This window comes from Alexandromys fortis, unplaced genomic scaffold (assembly GCF_014885135.2).
Source record: "Alexandromys fortis isolate MF-2015 unplaced genomic scaffold, M_Fortis_MF-2015_v1.1 scaffold_5, whole genome shotgun sequence".
NCBI lineage: Eukaryota > Metazoa > Chordata > Mammalia > Rodentia > Cricetidae > Alexandromys > Alexandromys fortis.
Genome location: NW_026067924.1, coordinates 8,506,813 through 8,528,125, shown reverse-complemented (window position 1 = coordinate 8,528,125; position 21,313 = coordinate 8,506,813). Strand labels below are relative to the sequence as shown.

Below are 21,313 nucleotides of genomic sequence, written 5' to 3'. Positions count from 1 at the left end.
TGGTTCACCAAATAGTAACAGTGTATGTTGAGAGACACAGCATTGGCCAACAAAGGAACAATGTACTGCCCCCATTCTCTGGCAACCAATGAATGAATATACATATATAATGAATATACATACATACATATATATATATATGTGTGTATATATTTTTTTTCAAGAAGAAATAAGCGCTGACAAGTTGGCTCAGCTAGTCAATAAGCCCGGTAACCTGGGTTCATTCCTAGAGACCTACATGATTGAAGATGATAACCAACTCCTGTAGGATATCATTTGACTTCCATGAGCATATGGTAGCACAATCCCTCCTGCCCCAAACACATACACACAATAAATGAATAAACAAATAAATGTAAAACAGGAGATAATTTCACTAAAATATTTAGCTAAATCTGCCCTAAGGTACTCACTCCCATTTCTGATAACCAAGAAGAAGTCTCATTGGATGGATACTTTAAAAGTAGAGTCTTTAAAATTGACAAACTTTTAAAGCACACATTTCCTCAGCTACACTTTATCTACACCACACTTTCCTGGTCTACAAGTTTTCAGGCACTGGGCACACTTTCAGTTTGAAGTGAGACACCAGTCTAGCAGGCGCTTGCGACTCTGCTGTTGAGAGCTCTCAGGTTGTGTGGCTCCTTAGATTAGAAGCCTTGCTCTAACACTCTAACCTTGGTGTTGAAAAGGTTGGCAAGGGTTAAGGAAGCAGACTGATGTTAGCGTATGATAAGGGTCTGAAGTGCTGGTTCAGCGGTTAAGAGCACTTGCTGTTCTTGCAAAGGGCCAGGTTTGATTCCCAGCAACCACACGGCAGCTCACACGTGTTGGTACTCCAGCTTCAGGAGATCGGACGCCCTCTTCCAAGGGCACCAGGCCCACATTTGGTGCATAGATATATATGCAGGCAAAGCATACCTACAATAAAAGTAATAATTTAAAAATACTATCTTATCATAAACAGTATTTTATTATGTCCAAGACACTAAAACTCTCTCCTTTCCCATCTTCCTTTCTTTGTATTAATGTTTTGGATGTGTTATTAACCCCTAACCTAATAACCTGCTGCTTCCATTCCCTGCTGCCATTTCCTAGTACAATGTCTTATTCAATTCTCTTGCTTTTGGCTCAGTAAGGATGAAATGAAATGGGGGTCAAGAGTATCTTAATGTTCCAAAGTACCTGTATGTTACTTTGACAGAAAAGAACAGTTGTCTGGGTAGCTGGCCTGAGCTTTACTGTAGAGAGCTAGCCCTGTGGAATAGCTGCACATAAACAGCCTTTAATAGGCAGTACTAGCTGAGAAGCTAGGAGGTGTAAGGATGCTATGGAAGGTCATTTGAAACACACATTCAATTATCTATTAACTGAAAAGAACTTTCAAGAAAGGTGAAGTTGGGTATCCCTTTTTAAGGCAAAATTTAAGGTATATAACTTTAAAGTAGGTTCTGAGAATTTCATTCCAAACAGCAACATACAACAATAGATGTTTCCAGAATAACTAAAACTCTTTCTTCCAGTCGTGGTGTCTAGTATGGCACTGGTGGCACTTAGGCTAAGATCTGTAACATGAAACACAAGTTATGCTTTGTGCAAGCAGATATATATCAGAAGACAGACTAGAGTGGGTCACGTGAAGAAGCTTTATCTTATCTTTTCTTTTAAATGTAGAAGAAAGAGGCTATTGTTAGCTGACTTATTTAAAGAAACCATCACCATGTCTCCACCAGTGTTCTAGTAAGCCAACACCTTCAAGCCCTGTTCTTTGGTGCCCCATAACAGCAGCTTCATCATGCTTTGGGGCTCATGTTCAGCAGAGGCCACCAGAGTTGACGGGCGAACTCTACTGAGAGTAGCTGGAAATCTAAGCCGGTTCCCTGTAGTCTTTCAACAGCTTCACAAACGGCATGCACAGACATCTGTGTATCCTCTGTGATAAACAACTAGTTAGCTAGATTGTCTATGGAAAATCCCGACCAGGCCTGTGTGCCAACCTCAGACCACTCCAATCCAAGCTGAAAGGCAATAATAATTCAAAGGACATTGCCAGTCATACAATCAATGTGTAGTCAGTGTGTTCTCTGACTACAACAGTAACAATGAATGTATTAGTCTATGCCACTGTGGTTCAAGAAAGTGATTGGTATATCATCACAGACATGTGCAATGGTTTCTAAACTTAAGACAGGGATCTTAAAGAGAGCTCATTTGATAAAATGCTTGTTAGACAATGAGACCCTGAGTTATGTCTTTTGGACCTAGCATTGAGAGACAGGGCGGGAGTGCTGGTGACAAACTCACTCAGCAGGTAAAAATGTTCGCTGCAGCGCCTGACAACCTGAGTTTGATGTCTGAAATCCTCACAGAAAAGGAGAGAACAAATGTAGTGGTATATTATTTGTATTTTGACAAATAAATCTAGCCTGAAGACCAGAGGCAAAGCTGAAGTCACTAGCGGTCAGGCAATGGTGACATATACCTTTAATCTCAGGATTTGGGAGACAGATGGATCTCTGTGAGTTCAAGGCCACCCTGGGCCATACAAGATCAATGCAGAAACAAATTGAGGTGGTGGTGCCTCATCTTTAATCCCAGCACTAGAGGGAATATAAAATGAGAGGAGAGGGGCTATCTGCTTAGTCTGAGGTTGCCCAGCCTTGGTAGAGGTAAAGTTTCTCTAGTGGCTTGACTGCTTTGCTTTTCTAGATTTCAGGCAAGATTTATTTATAAAATACAAATAATATACCACTACAAACAAACTCCTACAAGCTGTTCTCTGACCTCTACACTCTTGACATGAAATTTCCCCCTCATTAAAATAAAGAATTAAAATTCTTTTAGAAAGTTGAGTATAGGGGTATGCAATTGAAATCCCAGTGCTGGAGAAGCAGAGAAAGAAGGTCCTTGGGGCCTACTGGTCAGCCAGCCTAGCTTCATGAGCAGGCTCCAGGTCGATGAGAGATACTGTCTCAGAAAACAAGAGGGATGGCTTCTGAGAAACAGTACTCAGGATTGACCTCTGTCATCTTCATACATGTTTACACACATTAGCACATACAAATTCACACACACATATCAAAATAATAATTTAAGATAAACAGAGGAGATCTGACCAATGTAAACATTAATGGTTTGTAGGGTGATTTGGTAGCTAAGAAAACCCCTTGAGATATGCCTGTCCTCACCAAACTGCACTGCACTAGACTTCAAAATACTAAGGCATAGGTGAACACTCTCTGTACCACTCAACAGAGTAACTTGATTCGAGCCCAGGAAAATCCTGAAGAAGGGAAGCTACCCAAAGCCATTATAGAGTTCACTTTATGGGATCATCTCTGTCAAAACACATTACTGACTTAGAACTGGATGCCAAAAACTGTGATCTGAAAAAAATATTGTCCAAAGATCTGTGTATAAGAAGTTTGGACACCAGCAGATTGTGCTGGGAGATGGGAAAACCTTTAGGAGGTAGAGCCTAGTGGGAGGAGGTTAGGTCATTGTGGTTGTGCCCTTGAAACAGATAATGGGACCTCAGCATCCTTTCTCTTTTTCCTTTCTGGTCACCATTAGATGAACAAACGTCTTTACCACTTCCTTCCCACCATGATGGCTTGCCTTGCTGTAGGCCTAAAAGCAATGGAGTCAAGCAACCATGGACTGAAACCTCTTAAGTCATGAACCAAAATAAACTTTTCCTCCTAATACACTAATATCTCAAGTACTTCGTCACAGTATTCGAAAGCTGAATAACACACAGGCTGTGATCCCATGTCTTCTGACCAACCATGTGTCCTGGAGGAAGGCACAAACAACATCTGCCTCTGTCCATCACATATATAACATAAAACTGTGAGACCAATGCACAGTGAAATAAGTGAAAGTTTAGAAAAAGAGAAATAAGGAAGTGTTTTAATTCAGCTTGGGCTTCCCCCTGACTAGCATGTTCAAGGTCTTCACACACAGCAGTGCACTGATGCTCTGTCTACTGCTAAAACAGTAGATCCATGTGTGGATCTCAGCCTTGAGTCTTTGTCACCTCTGCAGAAATTGGAGTAGCGTCTATGCTTGAACCTTACATGAGAAAAGACACTGTCCTTTTTACATAACGGCCACAGAAAGCTGCCCCTAGTAATGTGTGAGGCAGCACATTCCCCACCCACGGAGTCAGGACAGGGTTTCACAGCCCAGACTCTCCTGGGAGGTCAGTAAGGAACAGCAAAGGCTGGTGGCGCAGCCAGTTCCTGTTAAAGGTCACGTCTCTCTTTTAGCCTAAGCATAGGCTGTCAAATGTGTCCTGGGTTGCCTTTGGTGGAGGGAGGATCTGGCTTTTAAAATTTTTCCTCTTCAAATAATAAGTTGTGGTCACTCCCATTCAAAGTCAGGTGAAGAACAACTTTTTCCTTGTGTGAAAAATAATATATACCCAACCATAACGAGGTGCACTCTACCACAATGGCTATTGTCAAAAATGGGGCATTGGTAAGGAAGTAGAAAAACTGGAAATTTTGTGTGGTATTGACAGAAATATAAAATTAGGTACCATGCTATGGTAAGGCATGCGGAAGTCCCTCAAAAGAGGAAGCAAGGCACCTCTGTGTGACCTAGCAATCGCACTTTGAGGTCTTTACACACTAGAATGGGAAGCAGGGTGTCTAGGAGTTTCTATTGTGGTGATAAAACACCATGACCGGAAGCAAACTGGGAAGGAAAAGGCTTATTCTGCTTACACTTGCGCATCACAGTCCTTCATCAAAGGAAGTCAGGGCAGGAACCTGGAGGCATGGACTGAAGGAGCCATGAGGACTGCTGCTTGCTGGCTTCCTCCTTACGGCTTTCTCCACCTGACTTCTTATAGCACCAACCCAGGGGTGGCACAGTGACACTGCCCACAGTCAGTTGTCGCCTCCCACATCAATTATCAATCACAATATATACCCAGATTGGCTTGCCCAGACGCCAATCTGGTGGGGGCATTTCTCAACTGAGGGTCTCTCTTCTAAAATGACTCTAGCTCAAGTCAAGTTGACATAAAACTTGGTCATCACCTAGGGCTAGGTGCACACTGGTGGTCCACGGCAACACTACTCACAACAGTCAAAAGGTAGAACCCAATCTAGCAACAGAAGAACTAGTAAACACCATGTGATGAGTGCTTATAATATAATATTTAGCAGCATTAAGAAGGAAGCACAGGACAGGTGGTGGTGGCACACGCCTTTAATCCCAGTGCTCGGGAGGCAGAGGCAGGCAGATATGAGTTCCAGGCCAGCCTGGTCTACAAGAGCTAGGTCCAGGACAGGCTCCAAAGCTATAGGGAAACCCTGCTTCAAAAAAAAAAAAGGCAGAGGAGGAGGAAAGGAAGAGGAAGAAGAAGAAGAAGAAGAAGAAGAAGAAGAAGAAGAAGAAGAAGAAGAAGAAGAAGAAGAAGAAGAAGAAGAAGACAGAAGAAGAAGACAGAAGAAGACAGAAGAGGAGGAGGAAGGACATTCTAACATGCGTCTACACAGACAAACTGGAAGAACATTATTATCAGTGAATAATGAGAATCTGTCAACCAAAAAAGAATAAATAGTATATGATTGCAATTACAGGAGAACTTGGGATAGATATATTCATAAGCTGGAGAATATAGCAAGAACACAACAAGGAAGGTAACAGGTGTTTAATGGGTGTACGCTCCATCTGTGAAGATAAAGAGTTCAGGGATGCTGAGGCCAGTGGGTATCCAGAGATAGCTGAGGTCAGTGGGAGAAACCATACAAATGAGCTGAAAGCCTGAGCTGTGTCCTGAAAGACGCTGAAAATAGGTGTATGTGGTAGGTCACACCTGTAATTCCAGCATTTGAAGGGCTGAGGTAGCAGGATTACCATGAGCTCAAGGCCAGCCTGGGCTACAGAGTGGGACCTTTTGAGGGGGGAACTGACACATTTATTAAAATGGTTGCCATGTGTGCTCTATAATTGGGAAAGAACCTAGGTTCAAATCCTGGCCTGATAATTTCTTAGCACACAATCTTCGGCTACTAAGCACCCCTACTCCCCCTTTATTGCCTCAACTTTCTATGCCTGTTGTTTCACAATTGCTTACCGGGAAGCACTCAGACCTGAGTCAGCACATGATAAAATCTAATAACCTCTGACGTGAACAATGGAAAGAGACTGGTGTCACTCCAGAAGAGCAGGGAATCTCTTCTGCAGGGTCCTTAACTTCTGAGAATGGGAACTGAAAGAGGCGTCAGACAGATGGTCAAGACCACTGGGCGATTGCAAGGTGAGGAAGGAGGAGAGACGGGAACAAAAGCGGCTCTGTGACATCAGCCAGTGTGGCCACTGTGAACTTCTGAACCTTCCTTCCAAGAGCGGCACAAGGAAATGAAAAACAACTTTGTTCAATATTTTAAAAGTCCAGTGGTAATTCCCGTAAAGTCTGACCCTTCGTAAGGCATTTCAGGCTCACGTGTTAAATTTCTTCAGTACAGTCTTCTTGGTAGAAATTCACACCTGATCAAACATCTGTAAATGAGCTAGCATAAAAAGTGAAACCCCTCAACTATAAGGCCAATCCCTCAGCAGACCTCCGGGGCACAGATTGCCTCTCACTTCTGAAATCTAATTGACACCTGCTGTGGTTGCTTGTGGCTGACAGAGGACCTGTGACCCTGTACCACCCCAAGTAGCTACGAAGTGGGATTCGGAGGTATGGATCTTGCAGGTCCTATGTCCCTCACACATAAATTGAAAGTTAGACTGCAAGCTTGGGCTACTCAACTTGGCAAGTCTTATTGGGTGGACATGTTTGAGACTCTGGATTAAGACACTCCCATTTAAAAAAAAAACACAGTAGGCAGACCTTATTATAAGCCTGTATATGAAATTCAAAGTTATCCAAAACTTGAAATTCCTGGAATGTCATAGAATACTACAAGCCAAAACACCACACTTAGCCTCATATGACATACTAAAACCACTATGTAAGATGACAGTCAGTGTATGTGTACAAGGTGTATCTCATTAGACCTCAGCCCCATCTCCAAGATATGTCATTATTAAGTGCAGATATTTCCAAATGCAAAACACGTCCAATGTCAGGCTTTTCAGATAAGGAACACTCAATGAGTATTTCCCTTCTCCTGGGGAAATAGCTGTTGAGGATTCAAGCAACTTGCTTGATGAACAGCTGGGACTCCGATCCACATCTGACTTCACACTGAGTGCCCCTCACTGCTATCTTTGACTGCCTGCTTTGAGAAGTACCTTGAATCCAGTGCTCTGGAGCCATGGAGCATTGTAGACGTGAGGAGTCTTGTGGCCTCTGTCCCACACACCAAGACGGCTCTGCACACAAGTCTAGAGGCATCCAGCAGAGCCTGTCAAACAGCCAAAGGCTGCGAATCTAGTCAAATTCCCTCCCTGCCTTCTTCTGTCCACACAGGTATCTGTGAAGCTATTTCCTTCAGGCTCCGTTGCATATAGGATGGCCAATAAAATAAGCATAAAAGAATAAAAGTCTTCCATAGAGAATTTTCTGCTCTTCTATGGTATTTCCTTTCTTGAACTGCAGGAAGAACAGTGTGGTAACTGGAGCTCAGCAGCTACTTTGAACCCATGAGGGCCGGGTGGGGCCAAAGATTTGGGCTCTAAACATTCTAACTTGCCTCTAGAATCCTGTGTTCCAGGGCTTTAATTTTTACATATCTAGTCTGCCATAGTTAGGGCTCTGCTAGAAGAAGCATACAATCCCCAGCTAATACACGGAATGTCTGGTTGCTGGGTCATACCATTGCTTTTAGACCTTTGTGGTTAGTAAGAGTCGCATTTACTTGAAAGAATAATGGATAAAAATAGCTATTTGTCTTGTTTTTGTTTTCTTCAACAGCAAATAGCAGAAGCACAGATGCCATTAAGAGGGAGTCTGTGAATGTCTCTCTGTCTTACATTAAGAAGAGGGGAGATGGCTGGTCATTTTAACTTTTGATGAGCTGAAAAGCCAGTCTCCTCTGGTCTCTGGGGTGGCTTTCTAGGGCAGTCTCCAGAATCACAATGGGGTGCTCTTTCATCCTACTGACACCCTCTCCCTTCTGTGGTAGACTGAAGGGAAAAGGGGGCTGGCTTTTGAGTCGCCTGGCTTCCCAGGAAACATTCCCAGCATTCTTCACAAAAAAAAAAACGACTCTTCAAAGAGCAGGGTGTGCAGCTAAATCTCAGGCTCCGTCCTGGAGTTACATCCACCCACACATGGGGAAAAACTTTCTTGCCAGCTTCACACGTACAGAAAGCACAGTGATTTTTTTTTTAATCTGGAATAGAGGAGAAAGGAGGGAGAGAAGGGAAGTGGAAAGAAAGGAAGGGAGGAAGAGCCATGGGCAGCATGTGGGTAAACCAAACACTAACACCTTGACCTGGAAGGCAGAGACACAGTTTGCTTCCATGTTCCCTGACAGTCCTGAAGAACTCAAGAGAGGATGACAACACCCCATGAAAACGGCCAGTTTAAAGCAACAAAATACACAATGACATTCTGTCCACATACCGAATGGGAAGTGCTAATAGGTCAGCATTAACTGGCTGCGAGAAGGTGCAGAGGCATCTAGCCTTGTACTGCCTGCCTATGCTTAGTCGTTCATTAGTTATAACTGATGCCTGGTCTTTCACAGTCGCTCTTGCTACCATTTTCATAAGGATGAGCCAAAACAATTCCAAGTTCAAGCAGATGAGAAGTCTGTTAGAAAATTCCCAAACCGTGGGTCAAGCGTGTGGAGCATCAGGTTCACACCATCAGGCCGCATTTGGAGTGGGAGGAACTTGTTTTTTTCTACCTACACAGGTTCCAGTAATAACTACTAGGGTTTTTTCCTCACCTGTGTTGGCAACTGATTTGTAAGCATGTCCATTAATTTTGTTTTCGATGCTGGGGATAGAAGCCAAGGTTTTTCGTGTTTTAGACAACATGTCCTATCACTGAGCCACACCTACACCCACACCTACACCTATAAGGCTCTTTTAAAACCGAAGTTTCTTCTTGTCAAATAAGACAAAGATAAACTTTCACCGAGTTCCTTATCTCTAGCTGTAAACAAGCAGTGTCTGTGGAGAGTTGTCCTGGATATCCAGCAACGATGCCAGTGTCCTCTCAGTAGAGATGTGGGCTGTTTAAAAGGTATTCGCTCCTTTAGAATGAATAGTAGGGTCTCAATACTGCTGGCATGGTTGCAGGCGTATAGGAGAACTCCCATGTTACAGGCATATCAGAACTCCCATGTTACAGGCATATCAGAACTCCCATGTTACAGGCATATCATCAGAACTCCCATGTTACAGGCATATCATCAGAACTCCCATGTTACAGGCGTGTCAGGAGAACTCCCATGTTACAGGCCTATCAGGAGAACTCCCATTTGAAACACACCTGTTCGTCTTTCCTATCAAGGACTCTTGAGTTATGTCCACCCATGCATGGGGAAGCTACGCCAGCCAGCTTCACACAGTACATATCAGGGAGCAGGGAGAAAGAAGGGAGGGAGAGAAGGGAAGCAGAGGTGGAGTCTGGGGAAGGAGAAGACTATGCTCTGCTGCTTCCCCGGATGTCACTCAAACAGCAGTCCAGAGATTTGAGAATGGCAAATGTAGGAGCCAGCCATGATAAGCTAAATATGGACAGATCACCCAAAGGAAGTTCTTTACTTCCAACCATTATCACCTGCCAGTGTAGGACTCAGCCCTTGATAAGTTTAATAGAGGCCTGAGTCTCAGTAGTCTACCCTGAAGCAATACCTGGTTGCAGGAAGGACCATAAACTAGAAAACCTGAGCACCACCCAAGAACAGATCGTCTAAAGGAAATGCCTAACGTTCCAACTGCTGTAGATAGGATCACCTGCCAGCACACTCACCTGGGCACCCCAAGACAAATGTCAGCCAATCAGGGGTATTGAACCTCAGAAACCCCTCACCTCCACCTTTACTACTATAAAAACCCAACTCTAACTGAGCTCAGGGATCTTCGTTTATTCTAATACGTTGGACATGCGGAGAGACACAGTTTGCAAACTTGCATAAAATAAAGGCTCTTTGCTTTCACATACAGAACTTGGTCTCCTTGTTGGATTTTGGGGGACTTTGCGGATTTGGGCATAACAGCAAACACCATGCAATCAAAAGACGAAAGAGGAGGGAACACTAGTAGAGTTTTGGAACTAAACATTGCCAAGAAAGCTAAATCTTAAGTAGAACTATATCAAAGATACATGTGTATAACAATATTAAACACAATATTATAGTTACAAATGGATTTTTCTAAATTTAGCATGACATTCATTGCTACATCATCTCAATAATTAGCATTTCTTCAATAAAATAGAAACAACTCATTTTTATACTTCTTTAATTTCATTTTATTTTAGACTTTATATATGTGAGTGTCTTGTCTGGGTATATGAATGCATACCACGTGCGTGCCTGGTGTCCACAGAAGTCAGAAGAGAATATTGGTCCTCTTGGAACTAGAGTTGCAAGTGTTTGTGAGCTACCATTTGGGTTCTGGGAACTGAACCTGGGTCCTCTGTAAGAGCAACAACAAATGCTCCTAAGCACTGAGCCATCTCTCCAGGGCCTTTCCTTAATTTTTAAAAAGTGAATATCAACAATTGTTAAAGTGGTTAAGTAAGATTTGAAACATATTTCTTTGATTTCCCATCTTCCCAGAACATGGAGGAAAGTCCACTTTACCGCTCTAATTTGAAACAAATCTGCTCAAGAAATCCAGTAATCAAATATGTGGAAATATAGAAGACGCGGAGGTTTCTCACAATCGCTAGGTGACTTTTTTTGCCCCGAGTCACATAATGTTCCCTCAATGGCAATGCTGGGTCTGTATTTGTCTTTGTTTCTTCTTCATTCACGCACTAGTTAGAGATCCTCAGAAACTCAGAATTGGGCTTTTTCCACTCACTGAGAGCTCAGAGGGATGCGGCTTCTAACACTCACAGAAGTCTCACCCGTGATCAGTTGCCGCCACCCTTCACACTGGCTTTGCTGACTAAGCACTTCAGAGATGACGTTTGTCCTCTTTCTGTAATTTAAAGTGATATTTCTCTTTGTCCAGTGCCTACCTCAGATGAACGATCTACATCCCGGACATTCCAGTAACTGCTCAACCAGCCCCAATCTAAGGAGCCATAGCAGCTTGATCTGGGGACAGGGACAGGAATCCAATCCCAGAGGGTCCAATATACAGGAGCTATAAAACAGCACCTCTGGTTTTGATCTCCCTAAGGAGAAATCAAGACCTAGCTCATATAGAAAAGTAGTTATAAATCTTTCGTCAGCCCATGTTTAAGATATGATCTGTGAAGGATAAATGAAAGCCGGGGGACATTGTTTAGAATATAAAATGTGCTGTAGTGGGGATGTGACATGTTCAAGGCTTGGCTTCCAGGTGGTACTACTGGAAAGCAGCAGAGCCTTTGAGTGGGAGGGCTAGTGGGAAGACACAGGTGGACAGGTGCCGGTGAGTGGGAAGGCGTGTCCTCAAAGGGGACTGTGGGACTCTCAACAGCTCTCACTTTCTTTTATTTATTGACCACAGAGTGAGTGAGCGGTCTTGTTGCTGTACACTCCTCCCATGATATATACTTTCCCCGGTACACTCCAAGAAATGCATTCTTTGGCATTCTTTCTTGGTTTTTTTTTTTCAATCTGTTGCCAGAAAGCCCAAGACGCTTGAACCTACTCCAAAGCTTATCATTTATTGGGTATCTGGAGGAACCTGTTCTGTAACGATGGGTTTAATAGTGGCAGCCCACGGAGTCTAACGTTTTAACAGGATACAAATCTCACACCACATGAAGAGAAAATTATCAGATGTCTCACTGGTAATGAAGGACATGGAATGGGGAGAGCCTCATATTCTAAAAACCCAGGAAACACAAAGTTCAAATGTATAGAAACTCTATTTAGAAAGTACATTGTAAGCAAGTAAGATGTTGAGCTTCTCTTTTAAGTTAAATCTTGACAGGCAGAGCATTTTTTAAATGAATTTATGTTTGGCAGAGCATATCACTAGAAATCAAAGCTTGTCTGGATTTGCTGTTTTGAATAATTCTATAGTTCAGAAGTTCCATGTGTACATAGAGCATTTGATCTTTTATGATGGACCTAGCAGGTGGTTATCTAGCCACAAACTTCTCACTTCAGACACCTATTTTGGAATAGAATTATCTCAGTATTTGGAAGGTCTGTATATATAAAATACTGATATGAGGGGGTCTTCCAAGAGGCAGGCTATCCCAGGGTGCACCTCTTTCTCTTGGCTTCCTTGGTGCTTCATCAGCTGCTCATGCTACCAAACACCTCATACGGGCAGGATCATCAGAACCCTTGTAAAAACGCTTGTACACATTGGATATGTTTAGGAACTAGTGCACTGCATAGGAAAATCCAGTAATAGAACTGAGACTCTCTGATGACAGAGTTTGTAAAAGTAAAACATTTCTGGTTAAACAGATGTAATAAAAACCAGAGAAGATGGAGTGGGTGAGAAGAGAGAAGGGACCTGGGCACACAAAGCCATATCCATTTTTCCAAGAAATGGTTTTAAGAAGGCAGGCAAGCAATTAGCATGAAACCGGATCCCCAAGGTTAGGTGTTTGCTCAGCCCAGGTGTGCTCTCCTTTCTTCCCATGAGAAAACCACTCAAATGCAGAGGAGACAAAAGCCATGCCCAGAGTTGTTGGGTTTTTAACCAAAGATGAGGAAGCACAGAGAAAACTTGAAATGACTCAAAGGAATTGCAAACCAAAGTAGCAGTTGTCAGCTCTGTCTAAACTTAACTGAAGACAACTCTGGTTCAATAAATTACCAAGTAAATACCTCCACGTGGTATTACTACTTCACAGCAGCAAAGACCCATTTGGTGGTAGCTAATGCACTCACGCTGCGAACATCTCGGAGTGTGATCTAAAGGGTGGTCCTTGCAGAGGCCTCTGTGCATACAAACAGCAGAGGTGCTGGCAGCAAGAATGGAACCCCAAACGCACCTGGGACTTGCTTTCTGCTCTTTGTCAGTCTTCCTGAGTCTTAAAGAACAGGCTCCCTTAAGTAAAACTCAAAGGTGGTTGCCCTCCAAAACAGAAGCAAGCTACAACTGGGCTTCAAGTGTGAGACATAGCCACCATTTCTAAGATCCTATCTTCCAGAAAAGCACGAGACCCTGGGAAGTCTCACAAGTTTCTAAGATTAAATGGGAGTTGAGAAGAGTAGGAAGATGGTGGGCAGGAGGGGCTGATGCCTGTTGCAGACCAGGAGACAGCAGGGAGCCTCACTTCCAAAAGCCCTGTACTCCAGGTGGGAGAGCTGGAAGCTGATTCCCAGTGACAGAGTTCTTTCCAGAAAAGAAGCTAATGATTCTCTGCTCCCTTCAGCAGCACATAAACAAAAACTGAAACCATACAGAAAAGATTAACATGGCCCATGTGCAAGGATGACACCCAAATTTTTGAAGCATGCTATATTTTAGAGAGAGAGGGGGAGAGAGGATCTGAAGTTTTGTGGGTGGAAAGGTGGGAGAAAACCCAGCAAGAATGAGGAAGGAAAATGAATATGATTTTAAAAAAATGTGGCATGAAATTCTGAAAGAATAAATAAACCGTTCTGCTCTCACATCAGTGATTTAAACTTTCAGAACAACTAACTCAGAGTTGTTGTATCTGAACGGGAAGATCAGAGACTTTTATTGCCTAGGTCAGGAATGCTTGAGGTATTTTTAAAAGGGCACAGTTAGTTCTTATCTCATCATGATCACTATTAATAGTTATCATTTATAATGGGCTTACTCTGGTCCTAACAGGCCTTATTAAAGGTCTGCCTCTACCTCATATGTGCTAAGCACGCCTCCCCCCATTATACACTCGAAAGGCTAACTAATGTATCTGAGGCCATACAGTGCTAAATAGTAGAGCTGATACCTATTTTTTAACAACAGTTCCAAGAACTGGGGAGTGTAGCTCGATGGTAAAACATTTGCCTAACACTTAAAAGCCCTGCGTTCCTTCTCTAGCAGGAAAGAAATGTGAACAGTTGGGCGCAAATCCCCTCCTGCAGGGCACTTTGCTTTTGAGTATTTTTCATGGCAGACATAGCAGTGCAATGAAACCTGGTTATTTTCTGCAGAACTGGAGGAGTTAGTTTCCCTCCAGAGGGCCAACTTTGCATCTTTTATTTAACTCGTCCTTTATGTATCATCCAAAGGAAGAGCTTGGAAACAAAATAAAACACGTTGGTAATGCCTGATAAAGTTGAAAGTTCCAGAATCAGTTCCCTGTGGCCCGAGCCCATCTGCCTTCTCACGCTGGCCTTCAGCAAAGTCCTGTTTTAGGCCATCTGCATGCGGACTCCGCATTCTTTCCCATCTGAGACCCCTCTCTTCCTGCTTGCTCCACTGGCGGTCCTGGGCATGAGCACTCCAGGGGAGGCCCAGGCTAAGAACCAGCTGGGGGCCCACAGAATGAACTTCTGTTCTGGTTGCCACAGCAACCAAAAATTCCTTGGCACCTGGTAGGCTTCTCCCTGACATGGAAATCACACAACTTCACATGTGCTTTCTCTTGGTTTTCAAAGCTCTCGTTAACTCTACTCCCAGTGAGAAGACTCCCTGGGACCATAGTCTTACTTGGACTGAGTCTACCCAGGTCCAGCCCCAAGAAGCTGGAGGAAAGAAACTGGCGAATATTAACCGTGCCTATCAGTACTGAAGGTTGGGTATTTGCGTTGTATTTGCATTCCCAGTACGGAGTATCAAAATGAAGTCTCTGGTGGCTGCTTTTCCTACTTGCAATGCAATGGTCCCCAGGATGCCCCTACTTCCTGTTAATGTCTACCATCTGTTCTTCAAATGTGCGTATGGAAGCCTGACCCTCATTTTGGAGGAGGTAGTGGTCACATTTTATTTCTTTCTAGGAGGCTCCTTCTCAGGGGCTTTCTTTAGCATTTGCGCACTGAGATCATTGGGAGGGGAGTTTTTGACAAACACAAAGGACACTGTTAAGAGATATCCCAGGAGCAATGGCTTCTGGGACTTTTTTCATTTACATAACCGCAAAAGGTCACTTAGCCTGCTTTTTCCCCCAGCAGAACCACTGAGCTCAAGAGATCGTCACACCTACACCCGGAAAGCAGCTGCTGCTCTTTAAATGCTGGGTTTTCTCCCTAAAGCAGGGCCTGACCCAAACCCCACTATCCATCCTGCTGACTGGTGTCAGCGGGCTCAGCCGCAATCAATGGGCAGCTGGCTAAGGCCAAGCAAGGGGGATGTGTCTAGAGAGAGGGCCACCCATCGTGCATGGTTCCCACACAGCACACAGCTGCTCTTCGGAGAGGCAGATTTGCTGGGAGCCAGCTTGTGCTCCCTTGGCTAAGCCCAAAGAAGAGAAGGCCAGCTGACCAAGATGTGAGTCTGCAGTGCACGTAGAAGGATGTCCTTGTCAATCTACAGTCCCAGAGGGAGCGTCTTTTTAAATTTTGCAAAACTGCACTTGGCTGGCTTGGAGTGGCTCTCTATTCCAAGAGAATTTCCTGGTATTGGGGAAGAAAAAACGATGCAGAAGGCACAAGGCAAAGCACCAAGTCTCAAAAAAAAAAAAAACCAAAAACCCAGTTTTTCTTCATTGCCACATTGATTAAGGGCCTCCAAATAGTCATGGGAGCAGAGCGGGTCCCTGTGTGGTTAGAGGCTCAGGCATTCACTTACGAGGGTAATTTTCAGCAACTTTCTCTTACTCAGCACTTTTAATCAAAATAGTAAGCTCAGTGTCTGAAGAGGAACAGGGAATGAATAGGGCAGTGTAGGAATCCTGTTGCTAATGAAGAATTTAAAAATCAGGACAGCAATGGTTTGTGCTGCTTCATACAGAGAAGACCGTGGACCCCAGACCTTATTTTCCCTTATTTGCAAGAAGAAAAAAGAAGAATTTATGTCCCTTAAGAAAATATGAAGTGAAAAATTATCCATCAGCACAGCAAAGACCTATTTCCAGGAACTGGATTTTAAAAGGGAAAGTCTTGATGTCCTAAGGTCGAGACCAGGAGGTCTCCTGACTTTGAACGTGAAGGATGAAAGGACCCTATGTCCAGGTGCGGGTCAGTCTGGCCTCGTTTCAGCTGCTACAGGAGGCTGCTTAAAGCCCTGGTTGTGGTCCAAGAATATCCTGGCAGTTAGTATCCTGCATTAAAATTTATAAACCACAAAAGACCTTTTCTCACAGAGAAGTTAATTCAGGCTGCATAGCCTTTGAAAACCTCTTTAAAAGGAGGTAGTCATCAGGAGAAGTTGTATGGAAAACTAGGAGTAAGTGATGCTTTTTACTCCCCCCAAATGTACTAAAAATACAGCAATAGGAATTTCAGAAGGAAGGGAAATGGCACCACGTATAATTTTATTTCAAAGAGGTCCTAGGAATGAGCTATGGGATTGCCAGAATTAACTTTTAACGGTAACCAAAATATGAGGAGAATATTACAGGCTACAGGCCCTGCCTGAAGAATGGAAACTGTGTCACCTTGGTGTCCCCCTCTCTGGAGACTCCAGTAAGGTAGGTTTGGAAAGACTCCCAACCACTGGCTGAGCTGTGACTGTCCCCAGCCACTCTACTCTCTGACCTACCTTCTGCAATCTTTACTAAGTCTTCATGGCGTACCTCCTTTAACCACCCTGGGTTAACCTGGCCATCCTTCAGAGCCAGTTGAAACTACACTTGCTCAAGAAGCCATTCTAATACTATAGGTTAGGTTAAATCCCCCTGCTATAGACTTCTCCTGCGCCTGCTCTTGCCTTAACCCTTAGCGACCGTCTCCATCACCTGACCAGCATGTGGTGTGGTTGGTTAGACTGGTTCTTGGTTTGACCACTGAGTCCAACTTCCTCTCACTTACCCACCCAACATTCACAGTAAATCCGCATGAAGCAAACGTTCTTTCTTCCCTATGACTCCAGCTTTCTGTGCTGTGTTAGCTCTTCATTGCTATACACACGCGAGACAATCAGCTTTTATAAGGAGAAACGTTTGAGTTGAACTCAGGGCTTTTAAGGTTCCAACTCCTGATTGATTGGATTGGTCCTGTTATCTTGGGGTCTGTGGTGAGATAGTACACCACGGTAGAAATGTGTGGGCGAGCAAACTGGCCATCGAAGTGAAAAATAGAAATAGGAAGAAACTGGGGCCACTCTATCCCCTCAGAGTACATGCTCCCAATGTCCTGAATGTTATCTAATTGTCCCCTTTCCTAAAGATCCACCACCAACCATAGTGCCACCATGCCTGACCAGCACATCAGCATGTGTGTGTATGTGTGTGTGTGTGTGTGAGTGTGTGTGTGAGTGAGTGTGTGTGTTTGTGTTGCGGACATTCCAACTAAAGTATACGCTTCCTTTATTTATTCATTTATTCCAAAAGGACCTGGAGAGTTGGTTTTGAAGTTTGCATTTTGAGAATACTGGTAAAGAAAATGAAGTGGCAAGAGAAAGGTAATCAATAAAACACAGAGTCACAATGTCGTCCCACTATATAGTGGTCAGGTCATCAGGCAGTCATTATGAAGGGACATGAGGGTATTTCGCTTTACAGAAACGTAAGTGAACACAAAAAAAATTCTCATAACAGTCTCAGAGTCAGCCTGGCCCAGCCAGCTTGACTGTATCTATGGGACACATCCGGAAGGTTACAGAAGACTCCCAGAGGGGTACCGGAGACACACCTGGAGGGTTACCAGACACATCCAGAGGGTTATAGGATCTAAAACCCATGCTTGAGTTTTCTGTCTTATTTTTGTCCTGATTTATAAAATCAGTCATTTCGACCTCCACAAAATAACAACTTTCTAGAGTAAAAGTAACAAGAGTATTAGTAATTAGTTTAGCTGGCATTTGCTGAGTGCTGACTTCATATGAGACATAGGGCTAACAATTCTATATATAGTTTCTGTTTATCTTCCACAGAAGTCTAGATGAGAGTCAAAACATTAACTTGTGGTTCGGTATCTACACAGAAAGCTGGAGAAGTATATATAGGTTCCATAGCTAGTCATGGTAGGCACAGAAACCCTGTTATTTTGGCCTCTTGTAAGATCATTGTGGATATCTGGATACACAGGAAGCGCTTGATGAAGCCTTCTGCATCACCTCGTGCAGAGTACAACACAACACATCCTCGTGTTTAGCTTACAGAAGCTGAAATCTGTGCCCCACATACAGACATGGGGTCTGCCCCCAGAAGAGCCTGATCTTCATAGAATTCACCAGCCAACTCTGAAATGACACTGGGAACTCAATGCTAGGCTACGTGAGCTAAGCGAGACTTGAGGCAGGCAGAGCTGATGGATCCAGGAATGTGTCGGATCGACATCTCAGGAGACCTCAGTCTTCTTCTAAAGCTAAAACTGAAAGTCTAGAGTGTCTTGCAAGAAAGGCCAAAGGGACTGGGCTGGTGCCTCGGTTCTCCTGGGAGTGACCCATGTTGCATAAAATGTGGGCTTCCCTCCACCCAGTCTTGGCTCTTCCTCCCAGACATGAAGCCTTCCCAGCCTTCCTTGACCTCTGTCCCTGTCTGCTCTCTGAGTCTATTTTCAGATGTGATTTAAGCTAATGCTGGGGAGTTAGTTGGATTTGAACCAGTCCTCGGTAGATGTCAGAGAGATGTGCTGCTTTAGCACTGCCCAGGAAGATGCCCCCTACCTGCCTTCGCTCAGAGCAAAGGGGTTCTCTAGTCTTCCCCCAAGTCCACCACAACCTACATTCTTCTTCAGAATTATTTTTTACTCATTGCACTTAGCGCTTTTGCTTCCTCAACTACCTCTTAATTCCCTTATACTAACCTCAAAAGAAGCTAGTGTTCTGTTAAAGAAAGCTTTCTCATTCAATGGGCAATGAGTTAGCCTCTTGCTCCCGGGTACACCTCTTATCCCAACGCTGACGTAACTCACACACGGGTAGGAGACATGGGGCTGCAGCATAGTTTGGTGAGGTCCCGAATTCCATGCCCAGCACCAACCAAATCAGGAAAAGGCAAGGTTACAGAGGTAACAGAAAAGCATGTGTGAAAACTACAGCCCCCGCAGTTGCCCAGGTCACAGCCCTGCAAACCAAGACCACAGAGGCCAAGCAAGCAAGAGAAGGAAAAGGGAAGCTCAATCAGCTCATAGACCTGCTGCATTTACTCAGGCAAGCTAAGCTGTGTGTTTGTCCTCAGCTTCACCTACAAAGATACCCAAGTAGACTATCAATAAAAAGAGACAGGGTTAATGAGTAGTGCAGAAAAAGGTCACTATTTTAAAATTAATGCTTTTTATAGTCTAAAAAGTAACCAGAAGTTACATAATAATCTTTTCATACACCAGTCATAAGCATAAAGGGAGAAAGAATAAAATCTGGGTATTGTTCCAGGATCTGCCCAGGAATAACCTTGGGGTATTAAAGACATAGACTTCCAAGCCCCATTCTAGCAGGTTCTGCTAAAGGATTCTTGTGGGGCCTGGGAGTCTGCACATTCTCTTGCTAACACATAACAAACATCAGAGTGTCTCATAATACACTAGGAGTCAGGCTTGCTGAGCTAACAAAGTAGCAAAGCCCAGACGGAGCCTTCAGCTCCAGACCCTACTGACCTTTCCATGTGACCCTGGGAACTGTGACCCTAACTTTAGCACTGACAGAAGGCAGTGAGAGCCAGCGGCTCCCTGCCACGGGCACTTAGGCGTACAAACCCTGCCAGCCAGCACCTGGCAGGAGTAACTCGGTGACAGCAGAGAATCTCACAGCCTGTTCTTTTACTCAGCACACGCATGGCTTTCAATTAAACCACCTGCTGCCTTGTTGACAAGGGCAGACCAAGGAATTTCCATGATGCACGGTCCCTTGGTGTCCCGCCACACAATCGCCTCCTTTCAAATGGGGAAAGGACTTGATGTCCAGACCACCTCCCTGGGGATGAATGTGACCCTAGAAGGGAAGGCAGGGTGTACTGCCATTCACATGTCCCCTCACCCCAGCTTATCTGACTGGCCGAGGGACAAGTTCTGTGTTTTGTCTGCCTGGGAAATCTAATGGAAACAACTATTAATAGACGTATTTATTTTATCAAGGAAAATATGCTCTTAAAATGTTCAAGAAAGGATATTGCCTAGTTCTCAAGGACTAGCCTGAGAGAGGCTTGGGAGCGCACCACACACACACACACACACATACACACACACACATGTGCACTCTCACTAACCATTATAAACACAATATTCTCAGTATATATGTATGTGAATATATAAATGTGTGACCATGCAAGCATCTATCACCTAGACAAGCACAACTTCACCAGTATCGCATCTCAACAGCTTTCATGGGAACAAAAGCTTAAGCCCCCATTTTTCAGCTGCAGGAGGCAATTAATATTCTGGTGCTTTTCAAACGCTAACATCCACCTACGGAGGAACACATGGGGCAGGCCTGAGAGCTTCTTATCTGGAGCAAGTGCTCTGATCACACCAACGCTGCCTGGCAGGCATGGGCTGCTTGTCTGAGGAATGAGATCCCAGTGTACTGTGAACGGCTATTTTTGCATTACCATAAAATACTCCGTTAGTTATAACAGAGCAAAACAATTGAAACAGGCTCAGTCTTTCTAGATTGAGCCTAAAAGGGACCCAAGAACCTGGGCAATGCCTCACTGCTGTCATTGAAAACAATTTCCAAGGCGCCAGTGCCACTGCAGAGTAGAGACTGGCAGATTTTGACCGAGGATACGCAGATTGCCTCTTTTTCAGAGGGGACAGAAGGCCCCCGAAACAGCAGATGTCTTTCCTGTTGCTAATATTGAATGAAGACTGCCAGGGTGTATCAAGCCACCCTGACCATATTTAAAAATTCACTCCAGTGTATCTTCTTAGAAGAGCTCAGGAAAAAATAGGCAAACCCAAAATTATACGAATATCCCGGCTAGTCACAACCCATTACGTTGTGTAAATATTTGAATAAGTATATTAACCACCTTCACGTCGAAAACTTGAAATAAGAAATTATACCTAAAAGCTATAGTCAAACAGTACACAGATGTAAATGAACTTAACTCACTGAAGGATATGATATAAAATAAATAAACAGGGAATAATCCCCATGGAGAGAGGGAGAGAGAGAGAGAGAGAGAGAGAGAGAGAGAGAGAGAGAGAGAGGGCTCTACCTTTCTAGACATGGAAGAGTTGGCCTGAAACACAGCAATGATCATAAAGGACACCCAACAGTGGCCACATACTGGCACGGGGTACTTAAGCAGTGCATA

The 21,313-nt window shown here is 43.9% G+C and overlaps 1 protein-coding gene and 1 non-coding gene across 2 annotated transcripts in view; one reads left to right on the top strand and one right to left on the bottom strand.

The window, feature by feature from the left end:
* Mylk4 (myosin light chain kinase family member 4) overlaps positions 1–21,313 on the bottom strand; it is a 77,734-nt gene that overhangs the window by 38,147 nt on the left and 18,274 nt on the right. The gene's annotated exons all lie outside the window — the stretch shown is intronic.
* Positions 13,408–13,514, top strand: LOC126501896 (U6 spliceosomal RNA). The gene has a single exon (XR_007591827.1). It is a non-coding gene; the product is annotated as a U6 spliceosomal RNA (small nuclear RNA).